This window comes from Heliconius melpomene, chromosome 18, assembly GCF_056956725.1.
Source record: "Heliconius melpomene rosina isolate 202511_hmr_F chromosome 18, ASM5695672v1, whole genome shotgun sequence".
Taxonomy (NCBI): Eukaryota; Metazoa; Arthropoda; class Insecta; order Lepidoptera; family Nymphalidae; genus Heliconius; species Heliconius melpomene.
Window position 1 is genome coordinate 16,674,424 of NC_140406.1, and position 15,254 is coordinate 16,689,677.

General features: G+C 34.8%; 1 protein-coding gene and 1 long non-coding RNA gene across 2 annotated transcripts in view; one reads left to right on the forward strand and one right to left on the reverse strand.

Moving 5' to 3' along the window:
* Positions 1-15,254, forward strand: part of LOC146529744 (uncharacterized) — a 111,626-nt gene that overhangs the window by 95,256 nt on the left and 1,116 nt on the right. Inside the window, exon 6 of the long non-coding RNA XR_014878982.1 lies at positions 13,767-13,938. This is a non-coding gene — a long non-coding RNA (uncharacterized LOC146529744). The remainder of the gene's footprint in view (positions 1-13,766; positions 13,939-15,254) is intronic.
* The window catches only part of LOC146529745 (uncharacterized), a 186,452-nt gene that overhangs the window by 19,514 nt on the left and 151,684 nt on the right, over positions 1-15,254 (reverse strand). The window lies entirely within an intron of this gene.

Sequence of the window (15,254 nt, forward strand, 5' to 3'; positions counted from 1 at the left end):
GAGGCCAGTCGTGGCGCAGGGGCACAAAGTGTGACTAAATGAGGTTCCTTTTGCCTACAGGGCTCTGCGTGGGATAGGAGAAAGCTTAATAAAGGTAGTACTAGTACAAAGTTTGTGGTATCGTTTTTCTTAGTAAAAATAAATAAATTGAGATTTTTACTTAATTTTTTTATATAAAATATCCTCAAAATAATTAAATTCGGGTCATGATCGGTTCGGATTGACGTGACCTATGAAACATTATTAAATTGTTAACCTCTGTTAAAGATGTTTTCATATTCTGATGTGGGTACACTCACATACACATAGGTAATATGTGTAATATAGTAATAGTAATATATCAGCTCATACGAGATATAGATAATGTTTCACGAGACATTCTATTCTCTACTTACTCCAGAAGACATCAGAGATGAAATATGTAATTAGTATAGTTACACAAAAATAATCTTTTATCAGCGTCAGGTGTCACGTTAACTAAACTGCATAGTTATTTCCAAGCAATATTTTCTTTTCTTCCTTCCTCAAATGTAAAAAAAATATCAACATTTATTAACAAAACAACCCAATTCTGTCACAAATGGAAAATTGCAACGAATTTCCGTTTGACAAACAAAAAAATAAAGTCATTAGCGAGTTTTGTAGAGGATTCTCGATTTTAGCCCCTATTGTTAAGAGAATAAAGTCTTAAGCGATAAAGTATTTGAAACCAATATGTTTGTAGTCGTCATAGCAAATGAACGCCTTTGTCGTGGTGTAACGGAAATGAGCCCCAGAGGGTTGGAAATTTATACAGACAAGGGATTTGCTCTCTAAAATTCTGGGAAACTGCAATATGCTTTGATGGAGCAATTGCTAAAACAAATGGAAAAAATGTTAAGAGCTGTTTACATATATTTGCTCGTTATTTTCATTTCAATGTGTGAATAAATTAAATTGGTAAGTACCAAACTTTGTGGCTGAGAGACACAGCATTTGACTGATAACGCGACGGTCGGTAACAACACAAATCCTGACGTTGACTTCCGCGACTCAACACACAATATTTCGAACACTGTGGGGGACCGTGGGGAACGGAGTTTCTTGACACCAGGTCCCGTGCTCCCTGGTTATCCTGCTACATGCGGGATACAATGTAAATCTAAAAAACACACAAAATTAGGCAGCGTTTTTTAAGCCTGCAACCTGAATCAAATTGGTCGAGATCATATTTAAACACATATATGTATATCAGGAGTATGGAAGTTACTATAATACTACGTCACAATATAATCATAAATGAACAGGTAATTTTTGAATATTTCTTAGTAACGCCAAAATTTTATACGAATAAATGTGGAATGAAATTTTATAAATCTTACTATTTTTTTTTAAATATTTACTGTCTAAATAATATAAAAGCTTAAATACGTAAGTTACAAGAAAACTATTATATAAATAAGTAAATAAAACTAAACAACTTGAAATCAGTTGTGTGTTAGGAACGTTGAAATTAGGTTCACTTGAAGTCGTAAGAGCTTTAGAAAATACTGTCTTTACAAAGGCGCGCTTAAGAAGGACTTGGGGACAATAATGCTGAACGTCAAAATTGTGGGAGCGATGCGATGTGCAAGAGAAAAATTGTTGGAATATTTGGTTCTGTTTGTCCTTAGGTTTGGCTTAGATTTGCTGTTCCTTTGAAATGTTCACTTATTGTTTTTGGTTTAAATTATTATTTTGTGTGTTTTGATTTAATTTGTTTTAGTGTTCATTTAACAGACAATATTTTACTATATTATACTAATATTATCTTTATGATATACTAGTGGGCCCGTGAGGGGCTACGCCCGCTTGAAATAGAAATATTAAAGATATTGAAAACTAAAGATTCAGTCAATTCAATAAAACAGTTGTATAAAATAACTGTTACGGCAATTAGCAAATTTGTCGAACTAAATACTTTAAATTGACATAACAATGTAATAAAACAAACCCTGTATGTTTTCGAAAGCTTGTCAGAATCCAATAGTAAAAACCGCATCTAAATCGGATAAGCCGATTCCAAAATTAGCGATTACAAACGCACAAACAGACAAACAGACAAAAATTTTAAAAATCATTGTTTTGGGTTCTATTACGTTAATAAAGGTTCCCAATAACATTTTTTTAAACATCTTCCAAGTAAAGTCACCGACCCTCTTACGATTTTATAATAAGTATCTTTACATAAAAGAAAATCCCACAATCTGCCAAAATTTTTAACGATAACCACCATCTGAGTTTTAGCTTCACACTGTACATTGCGTCTTTTATGGCGGAATTTAACACGTTTGGTTTCCTTACCAGAGCAAGAAAAAGAGAATAGTTAATTTCCTCTAATAACTATCGAAGCCACGACCATCGTGCTTACAAGTCTTACGTGGTACCAGTGCGCAGGGCGCCAAAGCTATTTTAAATCACAGTTTCCGAGAAAGTCAGAAATATGCGTATAACTTGCAAACAAAAATTAGTCGACATGTTAAAATAATAATCAAATATTATATATTATCCAAGTCCAAAAATATCACAAGAGACACGTCAAACGGATAACCTCCCCATTTTTAAGTCGGTATAAATAAAGAATAAATAAAACATACCCGCAGGTACATTATAGAGCTAATTATAATACGCTTGTCTTTGTGTCAACTGCGGGCGTCTGCTTTGTGTATACTCGTAGTTACATCAATTAGTGCTTGCGGTTAATTAGCTTCTATACGCGATTAGGTTCGACTGGCACTGGTGGAGATAGCGATGTGCGTATGTATACTTACAGTAGTTATTGTATTATAATTATTATTAGGGGCAGGCGCACAGAATGTGACTGTAAACGTGACTGGTTGTGGGTTCGATCCCCACTCGAGAAAACTAAATCTTTTCTTGTCTTCTTGTGTCTAAGCATCATATAGTAGGATAGGTAGAGGCAACTTTAGATCCTAGTGTGAAGATACTCAGTTGCCATTAAGACACTTTCGTTCCTTACTTTCTACCGAATCTCGGAGACATTGCTTGTTGACTGGCGGAACTCAACGACGCAGGCGTGGCGTACAGTCACACTCTATAATTATGATTTTTTTAAGAGCGAGGTACAGTAGGAGAGTGTCTGGCTGAGCTGCCTGCTGACTCTCTGAGCGTCTCTGATTCGCTCTCTATTTGGAAGAATTATTATAAATAAAAATAAATAAAATAAAAAATAAAAATCTTTTATTCTCAAGCTACATGGGCTCATAGCTGGTTAGTACAATGACTTAAGAACTATGTTAGTAAAATAAAATACAAAAGATAACAAATATAAATATAATAATACATAATAATATAATAACTTTTAAAACACATAGCTAATTTTGCACATGTAACTTAATAAATCTCCCTATTGTGGGCCCATCCACTCTATCTGCAAATACCTTCAGGATGCTGTTGGCGCTTGCCCTTACCCTTTGTATAACAGATGCCACCTTTTTGCGCATTATCGCAAAGTAATCACTTATGTGAGCATCTGCAAACATGCCTGATGCACTACAGTGATAAGGGAGCTTCAACAGCACCCTGAAGGCATTATTATATTGAACTCGAAGAATATGGGCTGCTCTTCGAGTACAACTAACCCAAAGGCCGCTGGTGTAAAATGTTTGGCAGTAAGCTTTAAATAGTGCTATTTTAATAGGTAATGAACAACCAGCAAACCTTCGAGCCAGCATATTGGCCCTTACAGCCAATGCCCTGCGTTCTCTTTCCATGTCTTTATCGTCTTTTAAGTTTTCCGTAACAATGTGCCCCAGGTATTTAAATTCAGTTACCCTATTTACAAGTTTTCCACAGAGTTCTACAGGGGGGACACATGTTGGACTTTTATTTGTGCCTAAAAAGACTAACAACTCACTTTTCTTAGGATTGTATATTAGGCCATGCTGCTTAGCATATCCTTCACAGATGGATATTAACTTTCTAATTCCGCATATCGAGGGACTCAGCAACACCATGTCGTCTGCATAACTTAAATTATTTACACATTCACCATCTATATGGCATCCAACATGTGTGCTGCTGAGTTTAACAAGTAATTCATTAATGTAAATATTAAAAAGCCTCGGTGAACTGAGACCTCCCTGCCTCACTCCACAATCAAGTTTATATGGCTCAGACAAAGAATTTGACCATTTTATAAAATTTCTCTGAGTATCATACCAGATGGACAATATAGATATTAGTGAAGCAGGAACGCCGTTGCCGCGAAGCTTTTCCCACAGGATATTATAAGAAACCAGATCAAAGGCTTTTGACAGGTCCAGGAAACAAGCATACACTGGTGTTTTCCTATCAGTATAGTATTTGACAGCGTGCTTTAGCGCAAAAATGGCACTCTCAGTGGACAGCTTAGACCGAAAACCAAACTGCGAATCGTGTAATTGTACATATCCACCGATGCGAGAGTCGAGCATGCTGTCAAATACCTTGGCTATCACAGTTGCTAATGAAATAGGCCGGTAGTTACCCCTATCCGCTATGTCCCCTGTCCTGTTTTTTACAATAGGTACAACTATTGTGTCCAACATCTCCTGTGGCAAGTAAGAATGTCCTATACAGAGATTGAAGAACATTGTCAACACTCCTGGCAGATGTTTACCAGCATTTTGAAGGTGCTCGATGCTGAGTCCATCGTGTCCAGGAGATTTACCTCTCTTCATATTTTTAATTGCATCTTTTATTTCTTTACAATTGAAACTTACCGGGGATTCCGACTGACAAGACTCAGCATCGTTCACTCCTGTCTGAGATTCAAGAGGTGAAATAATTTTAAAATGTTCTCTAAATAAGTTTGCTATCTCCGCATAGTCACTCCTACCCTCCACGTTGACTGGAAGACTTGGACTATTATTTAGTTTTCTAGTTCCTTTCCAAAATGATGAAAATTTCTTTGCTGTATATAAGGAGGCCAAAATATCCATCTCTATTTGATCTTGGTTTTTAATGCACCATTTTAATTTTGATTTAAATATCCTTCGACTTAACCTCATTTCCTCAAATATACGCCCACTAGTGGGTTGCCCGTACGACATCCATATTTGAAACTTAACCCTGGCCTGTGCGTGAGGTTCTTTAACATGCTTGTTCCAACCTTTTATACCCTTATAATTCCTTTTACAGTCTCTTAATGTTCTACTTTTACAAGCAGCATCGCCTAATATACACACAATATCTTTATACAATTTATCCAACAAACACTTATGTTGTAAGTTATTACAAAAATAGTCCGCACATTGTTCAAATTGTGCAGGAAACTCAACATTTTTTAAACTGTTATTACATAGTTCTGAGTATCTTGCAATGTCCTCAGTATTTCTTTCCCCCCATCGGATGCCGCTATTTGCGAGCTTAATTACATTAGTTTTTGATCTAATTACATTGATATCACATTCTAACTTCAAAGGAAAATGATCTGACCAATACGTATCAAGCATAACTTTAATGTTTACAACTGTTCTTGCTGCCGAATGAGTTACAAGACAGTGATCTAGCCACCGCTTACACCCATGCGAGTCACTTATGTATGTATACGTTTGTGATGAGATGCCAAGGCGATTAGTATCTGCACACAACAATTCTTGCTCAGTACAAAAACTAATAAGTTCTTTAAAAAATGTCTCACCTGGGTGCGCATTGAAATCCCCCAGCACATAAACAGATTCAATATTATTGTATTGTATTATGGAAATAATTTCACTGAGACAGTTCGTAAAACCTGGAAGGTTTTCACTACAATCCGTCGGCATATACGTATTTATAACCATAAAACATTTATCATTTACTACCATTTTTATTGCACAAATCCGATCACTATCACATTGCACTACAGTCACACACTTCAATGCACTTTTACGCCACAATATTGCAAGTCCTCCGAAAGGTCTCCCTTTACAAATACCCGCTGATGTGTCCACCGAAGACTTTGCAGTGTAACTGAATTCATGATCTATATTCTCTAGATAGCATAAATCATGTGGATATAACCATGTTTCTTGTAACAATATAATGTCAGCTGTCATGCATAGTGATCGCACACAGTTCAATGACCTCTTGACATTTTTACAATTAAATGTTATTATACTCAATTTTGAAGAATTATCCATTTTTGTATCTATTAGTTCTGAGAAGAGGAATTTCCTTCTTCTTTTCTATACTTAAAACGTATAAAACGCCTGAATGTGATACCATCAGGCCAAATCTGATCATCCAAAAATATTTTCAATTTATTTTTATTTACAAGTATTTTATACGCATTGTACGGTCTTTCCTTTTTCATTTTTATTTTTTTCGAGTGAAACGACTTCCGACGTTTTATTTTTAATATATTCACAAATGTCCTCTTCTGCGGTCTCTTTGTTTACATTTGAAATAAACAACGGAATTTTAACTTCAGCCGCTTTAAACTTCTCGGTATTGTCCGTAGCTGCTTTCCCTATTTTTCCCTCAAATCGATTCCTATACCTTCTGTTTTGAACAGTAACCCACTCACTAGTTTTTGCATTCTGCATTTTCCATTATCCTTTTTTAGCCACATCCGCCATCGTGGGTTGTTTGATTTCTATATTCGTATTCGTATGGCAGGCCGCTTGCGCCTCCGCCTCGATCATATCAGTGCATATTACGTTTTCAATCAATGTTGAATTCATGAGCATGCATGCACTGTCTTTATTTCCGACGTCCGCCTTATGAGCGTGAGCGAGATAACGATACTTTGTTGACTCCGTACGCTCCGAGTTTTGATTTTCCGTTCTTGTTTCGAACTCAGCTGGTAAAAGGCCGATAGGCTCACTATCAAGTACATACCCTCCTCTTTTTTTCGTATTAATATTACACGTTAATAACGATGCCGGGGTTGGATTTGTTTCTAAATTCAATTTTAATTCATCTAGTTGCTTCGTAGTAACGTAGCTATTTCTTATTTCGTTTATTTCAGCCCGCAAAACCAGCAGGTCTCTCAATAATTTGGTGACATCGACATGGTCGAAGGTAACCGGCGGTAATTTATGTAGATCTCGAGCCACAAAAATAGGGATTAAATCCGGTTCTGTAACTTTGAAGACACATATCATATCCTCTAAATCTTTGTGTAATTTTCCATTTTTACGTCTTGACACCTTCTTCAGGTTTGTTTTAATAGAAGCAAATAGCAAATTTTTTGCACATTCTACCTCCTCTTCAGAAAAAGCAGTCGTACAAATTCTTATTAAGCTTTCATTATCAATTACAGAAATCTTATTTTGTATAAATGATAATAATTCACTTATCACAATATTACAGTTCGCACACTTTAACGTATTCACATTTACTTCAGACATCGTCGCAGAGTTAGCCACTAACGATCCGTTCGCTAGCGCGATGCGACGCGATTTTTCGTTATGTTAATTATTGAAATTTTTGACTAAAGTGAGTAACGGATTATTTGGACACTACGTTTCTTTTGCTACCCTACTCTGAACGAATAGAATAGAGGATGTCAATACTATATGTATAAGAAATTAGGTGGAAAGTGTGTAACTGATGTGACTAAAAGACAACTGGTGGAAAACTACAGAAAACTAGGTTCATTAAGCAGAGTATGGCGGAAGTAAGTCTCTAGAGTTCCTTCTTGGCACGTTGGCAGAATACCTTACCTGTCCTGTACATGTACATACATCCCGTATAATAGACTCTATTCTGTTCCTACTTCTGACTGCAAAACCTATTTCCCATCCCAAGGGTAACAATTTTTTAATGCTTTTTCCACGTAACATGGTAGACAATAAAAGTCTTTTGTTAAGTTACTGTTTTCCCTACCGTCACTATATTTGAAGGCGTAGAGTTTTAAGTGTTATACTCAATACCGTGTTTTGTCAATCCGAGCAAGGATATGAAAATAAATTAAATTTATCATTCCCCCGAATGGATAACGAACCTACAATCGTCAAACGCTGTTCCACTGTGGCTCAAATTTTCCTGATGCTCTTATATTTCAAATTACATCAATATCCTATTTTGCGAAAGCATCAAACTCATCAACTGCTCTGATCGATACCAGCTATTACCGTGCGCTGCAACCATCGAATTAATACGTTAATACATATTCATAGCAACGCTATAGAAGGCAATAGATCCTTCAACAATTAATTTGTCTTTGTAACGATGTATTGGTTGGAATTTATCATTTCCTGACAATGTTTGGTCGCTTTGACAGAGTTACTGATGACGAATTAAGGACCTTAAGATATTTTTGTATATTTGAAATATACATTAATTAGTTAAGCCAGTCGTGGCGCAGGGCCTTAGTGTAACTGTAAACGCATTGCCTCCAGAACTCGGCGGAAAGTGGGGAACGGATCGGTAATATTAGGTTCCACCTGCCTTTCCTGCTGTGTGCGGAATACAGCGGGAAACTAACTTGTTTTTTTTTATTATTTTAATGATGTCAATATTACAAAAATTATATAAAAATATTTACCTCTACTATTTCCCAAAGGTCTGCCGACATAAGTTGCCGAAAATCTAATTTAGGCCCACGATTTAATCCTCAATAAGCTGTAGACTAAGAGTATTAACAAACGGACGGGACGAATAAATCAAGTTGACGGGGACGGTGGCTTACAGCGAGTTCGATCATGAAATTAGTTTATGCATTCATCTCGATATGAAGATGCGTAATTATATTATTATTATTACGTTGAGTTTAGTAATGTCAAATTTTCTAATAGACAATGAAAAGGGAATCATGAAAACAGAAAATTTATGAAAAGAATACATATTGATAGAAAATTATTATATTCTTACAATGTTCCATAAGAACTCACACCCTCACACAGTTTCACGCTGTATCCCGCACACAACAGAGTAGTCAGAGGGAACCTAATGTTAAGACACTCCGTTCCCCACTTTCTGTCGAATAACAATAATTTCCATAAGAACAATAATATTTTTTATAATTATTATACGCCTACACAAAATTCACCTAAATATTGAAGATATTTCTTAGCCAATCACAAACATTTTTCTCCCGAGCACAGAAGACGACAAATATAACGAAATTCCGTTTGAATGTTACAAGAGAGCGTTAAGTAAAGCAATGTTAATGAATCCACTAAACCAATCGCGCCGTCAGCGTCGATGTTATCAGTGATTGTGATTGTGACCGCTGACGTCGTTAGTATTAGCGTTTTCGTTCGTTAGGACGGATGTGATTAACACTTTTGTTGACGAGGGTCGACTGGGTGTTTGCATTTGTTTGACAATTACATGTTATACTCGGTAAATATTTAACATATTGAGGCTAGCGGCACGCTGGAATCGTGACGTGGACGTTGTGGTTTTATTTCCCAATCGTGGGTATGAATTATTTACTCGTTCTGGTAATAAGACATACTGCGGCGTTGAGTCCCGCCACTCACAACACGGAAAGATTCAAAAATTGGGGTCTGGAGTCTCTTGTGACTATTAAACAATAGCTTAACATAAAAAAAAGAAAACAGTAAATTATTACTAGAAAAGAAATAAGTTGAGAGCTGTAACATGTAACTTAAATCAATGCGTACTCGTATAATGAAACCAGTTTTTGCTATGGTTAATTCTGATCAAATTAATAGCAAATTTAACACCAACAGCGATGTTTAATTTATGTCGGTATCTACTTTGTTATTAGCTTCATGCTCCATTCAATCGTGATTTACGAGCGTATTTAGTTAATATACTGTTGGTTTTATATTAATAAGGGTATAATTTGCAATATGGTATGATCTTTATTAATATATTTATACTAATATTTAAGTGGAATATTTGTTTTTCGCTCTGTACCGCAGGTTAGGCAGAGGGAACCCACTGTGACAACATTGCGTATTGAGTGAGGAGCGGAACTTAACGTTACGCTTTTAGATTTAATTCATTAATATTTTTTAAATAAAGTATATTATTTATCCAATTATTTATTATTATTTTTATTTCTTCAATTTTTCTTTCTTATTAACAGTTTATTGTTTATCTATATATATAAAATCGAAAGGTCACTCACTCATCACGAAATCTTACAAACTACAAGTGCTAGGAATCGCAAATTTTGCATAAGAGTTACTTATAGGACGTAGGTGCTTGCTAAGACGGGAATTTGCAATATTCGACTTCTAATTCGGTTGTTCTTGGGGTTGAAAGTTTGTATGAAACTTCGTTACTACAAATGCTAGGAGTCTCAAATTTTGCATAGACGTCACTAGGACACAATAGTCATGGAGACAGAAATTAATAATAACATAGTTCACGCGGGTGAAACTGCGAGCGGACAACCGCTAGTTTTTTATATTTTGCTACTCTATAGAGTTCCTGTAAAAACAAAATTAAAGATTTGATATTTCACTGAGCTAATATAAAACATTTTGATATAATGAAGATTATCCTGGCAAAACAAAATAAAATAAATTACACACAAATAGAAAATAACCGTAAGAAATTCAAAAAATAATAAATAGTGAATAAAACCTAGGTCCCAATAATGTGCCCTGTGGTACACTCCTCGCTGTACGCCACTTCTCTTTATTTGCGGGAAGCACAATTAAATGGAAAGGTTAATTCGGTGTAAAGACCGTGAGCGGCGGCGTGACCTTTATTGGGCTATTAGGGCTTAGCACAAGTTTGGTCATTCTTGGTCTGAATTGTCGTTTCAAATGAAGCGTGTTCGGTATTAGTAGGATAGAGTCCTAATGTCTTTGTGATGTGTTATATAGCTACTTCATATTGCATTTATATCTTTGTCTTGTTTACAGGCCAAGGCTTGACCAGGCACTCTAGATGCATTGATAAATAATTAAAATACCAACTTTTACTGATACTGCTTGTAATTGCGTGAAATGTTAAAACGGAAAAGAGTAAAGTGAAGTGGACATCAGACAACTTCCAGTAAGCCATCTCGATATTTAACATTGAATGATTATAGTTACCATAAATGTTCATTTGAAATTACTATGTCATAATTCTTCAACAATTGGATGAAATGAATCGCTCCAAATATTTCGCCAAAGCTCATTACCTGTCCAGCGTTTTAATTGAGTCTACGAGACTCCACTGATGGGAGATTATTTGCCAAATTTTAAAAGATAATGTTTAATATGTGAAGTATTTAATGAAATAGGATAATAGGCTACGTATGATGATCAATTTATTCCGTCGTGGCGGCACAAGAGTGTAACTATAACGCGACTACATAGTTGTGGGTGTTGTGAATATAAAATGAAATATTTATTTACATTTACGTAGTCATTCCTTCGCTCTGGTTTGAGATGTGAGTATGTACACAACACTTCTGCGCGTCGACGTCTTAATATATATATATATATATATATATATATATATATATATATATATATATACTATAATTGAAAATAAATATATTTTGAAAAATAAAATTGTCAATCATAATTGAAGTTGATAAAGGAAAAGTTGTCGTCCTCGACCTTTAGCAATCTAAATGATCTTGAAGTATTTTAAATTTTTCAAGTAAAATATTTAAATTTATTACTTCGGAATTTAGTTAGCTAGTTTTTAAAATGTTAACTTTTTATTCGCTTTAGTTCAACATTAAGAATGTTAGCACTTACTTTATACAATAATTTGTTGAATAATTTGAGGTCGTTTTGGCGCAGTTGCAGAGCGGTGACTGTGGGTTCCATTGCCTACTCCGAGCACTAGGTATCTTCTACTTACCCTGTTATATATACCCGCCGGGACGCGGCGAGAAACTTGAAAAATATAACAGTATTTTAGAGATGGGGCTTTAAATACTACATTGTTCAAATATTTTTTGTGTCAATTATTAAGAATAATCTTAAATGTTTACACAATACTTTTCGGGCACAAATTGACAACAATATACGTATGTGTATTAATAAACAACCAATGTAACGTCATTACAGTTCAGTTAACACTCACCTGCATATAATCACACAGCATTCGGTATTTTAATTAAGCTTGAATTTCAACGCCGATATTTATCGAAAGGAGCAACATTTTTAATCAATAAAGAGAAATTCCTTTTTACTAAAGGTCTTACAGCGGAATTTAATCTCCTTTGAGATCGAACCTGAAGACAATAAATAGTGAAGAGTTAAAAGGTGCGAGGGTAGTCGTAATTTTTTAAAAATATATATTTAATTCTTAAGTTTAAATATTAATATTTCAATATTTTAATATGGATAAAATAAATAAAGTGTTACGTTTGTGGCTCAGCTGTCCCACGTAATTGAGTTATTTCGTATTTTATGTGTGATGTTTTCAGATATTAGTGTTGGCAGAGGAAATCTAACCAACAATCAGTTTTGAATTCGAGATGTCGCAGTTTTCAATAGAAAGATGGAACCCTACGCCGCGCACTGTCTTTGTTAATAAGGTCATAACCAATAAATGGAACTTAATTTATGAATTCATCACTTGCAACTTTATGTGCATGTACTTTAAAAAGTGAAATAAGCAATCACGTCTCTTAGTGCAAGGAGCACTTAGATTATATATGTATGTATAGCTCCTACAATCACACCAGGTTGGTATATTCATCTCCAACGAAGCTGCACTGAGTATATTATCGCAAGGCATTAATTTGTACTAAATCGTACCTGAATACTGCGAATGGAACACTAAGCCAGGCCGTGATACTCCCAGATATTTCAATCAAACTATCGCTAGATTAACATTGTTGTAAATTAATTAAATACACAATATAGGATTTCGAGGTCGTCGTAGCGCAGGGACAGCATCGGTCTGGCGTCAGGTTGTAACTGCAAATATTAAGTATACTACGAGAAACAGAGTGTATTAAAACTAAGTTCCTGCTGATATCTGCCCTACTTTACGGAGAATAGCGTATCACTATATTATGTAAAATATATATTATGAAAAGATATATTTAAAGTTATCTCATAAATTCTCGCCCAGAAATTGTTTGTGCTTAGAAGAATAAAAACATTTTATTAGAACTCGTTTCTAAGTACGAAGGCGACGCAGCGACGGGGAACGCCGAAGCTGAAACTTTGTTGGCCATTGATTTTTCTTAGCTAACTTTCTTTTCTTGTAAATATTCCGTAAGTTGTTAAGCTATTTTGTAAACAAAGTAGCTTAAGGATTATATATAATATTGTGTTGTTAGGTATTAATAAAGAATTACTTACTCTCGATGCATTACTTTGTGTTTATTTGCATTGTAGAGGCTGTCTTGGTGTAGAGGGACGATAGTGGGTAAGAGATCTTAATAATTGCCTAGGTGGAAGGTTTATATTTGGTTTAATCAAAAAGAACCATGATATGCCTTTTAGTTTCCGAGAAATTTGTGGACAGACATGCATATAATTATGAAGCTCAGCAGCACAATTGCTTGGAGTTACATTATTAATTGTCAGAGTTGTAATCTCTTTTATCTTAAAATCGGTTAAAAAATGATAGAAGTTTTTCTTCGTTCTTGTTAACATTATAATATAATATACTTAAATTATTAGGTATTTTGATATATATTTATAGGATTATATTTTGTTAAGAAGCACGAGTCGGCTTATTAATCTCGTTAAAGCAGCCATAAAACATCATTACGGATACGGACAGGTACTTGGTAAAAAATATATTACAAATATGGACTTCCACTGTTAGAGGTAGCGCTACTGCTATCGAAGGAACAACATTTGTTTTTTAGTGTCACGTGTTTATTCATAAAACTTCGCAAATTGGTTATTTTTTTCTCATTTCACTTCCAGGTACTACTCATAGTCGAGGTCTCAGCAGCAGGCTCCCGCCGCCGTGGTCCACTGGATATTGTAGTGCCAAGGCATTCGAGGCGTACCGTGAGGTATTAGGGGATCGGGTGACCTGTACCTGCCAGCTCGTAGTTCGCACATGATTCATTGGACTCTATGCCCACTTGGCAAGGTATTACGTATTTACGGTAAAAGGGACCTAGTCTCTAAGGCCACTTAACCTTAACTATGATTATATTTTCACATTCAAATGAAAAAAGATGTCTTAACAGAACGATAAAATAAAAATAGATATAAATAATAGTCGTCTGAGTGAGATGAGTCCCATAAATATATTTTGTACCGCTATCCTAGCTACCTAACCTAAACTCACTGTTAAAAGTTTGCGCAATAATATTCAGAAGAATCAAGGAATTACAAGAAATTGGAAAAGTAAGTAAGAGTATTAGCTCATTACCAAGATGCTGTAGCATTAAGATAAGACAAGAGAAAACAACTTTGAACTCTTTAACAATGAGCTAAGGTTCAATTTTTAAGGGGATCACAATAAAAATATTCCAAAGATCGCATTTGTTAGTATGATCATTGCTAACGAGACTTTGTTTTTTCCTTTCAAACATTATGTTCGTTCGTCCTTATTGTGACGCTGATACAATATTTTGGTCTTTAAATTACGTTATGGGGCGCCCGAATTATTAAGCTTTGAGATTTGGAATTCTTTTGGCAAAATTCAAATATATTTTTTCAAATACTGTTCGTTGGCTGTCGTAATATGCTAATGATATTGTATGTTCTCATCTTCAGTTTTCTTTAAAACTAAGCAACAATAAATTATTTTTATAATTCAGTTTTTTGAAAATGTATGGTTCTTACAAAGAAATAATTAATAGTAGTTATTTTTTTTATTTCCACGAAGAAAGTTACTACGAAGAAGACAGACAGATGAAGTTTGATTTTCAAAAATAAATTAAAGTTATAAATTCCCACAGATTATCAGAATTACCAGAAGTTGTACTCTAGATACCTGCGAGTATAATACCCTCAGAGCTCTGTAAACAGCTCTAATAGTATTTGCGTTTTAAATCATCTCATTCAGTACTCGTTGTCCTCCACTCTTCGATATTAAATCCACTTCTTCTATTCTTTGTTCTAAAATTAGATTCGTTGTTGGATAAAGAAGTCTGAAATTTGCTGAATCCATCGACAGATCGCGTCGATATTTGATATCCTTCTGGACGATAGTAAAGCTGTGGATATTGGATTTTATTGTTTTATGGATTTTTTATATGTAATTTAATTTGAAAAATAACTAAAATTATAAACAAGTATGACTTATACAGACTGCAGTCGTCAATGGGACGTGCATTGAAGCCTTGTGTTAAGGCAGAGATCTGACATAACACTTAAAAACCTTACAGCATAAATTATAACTGGATCTCTCTTAAACATGCATTTTTCTGTTGTATAATATTATTCCTTTTTTTACCG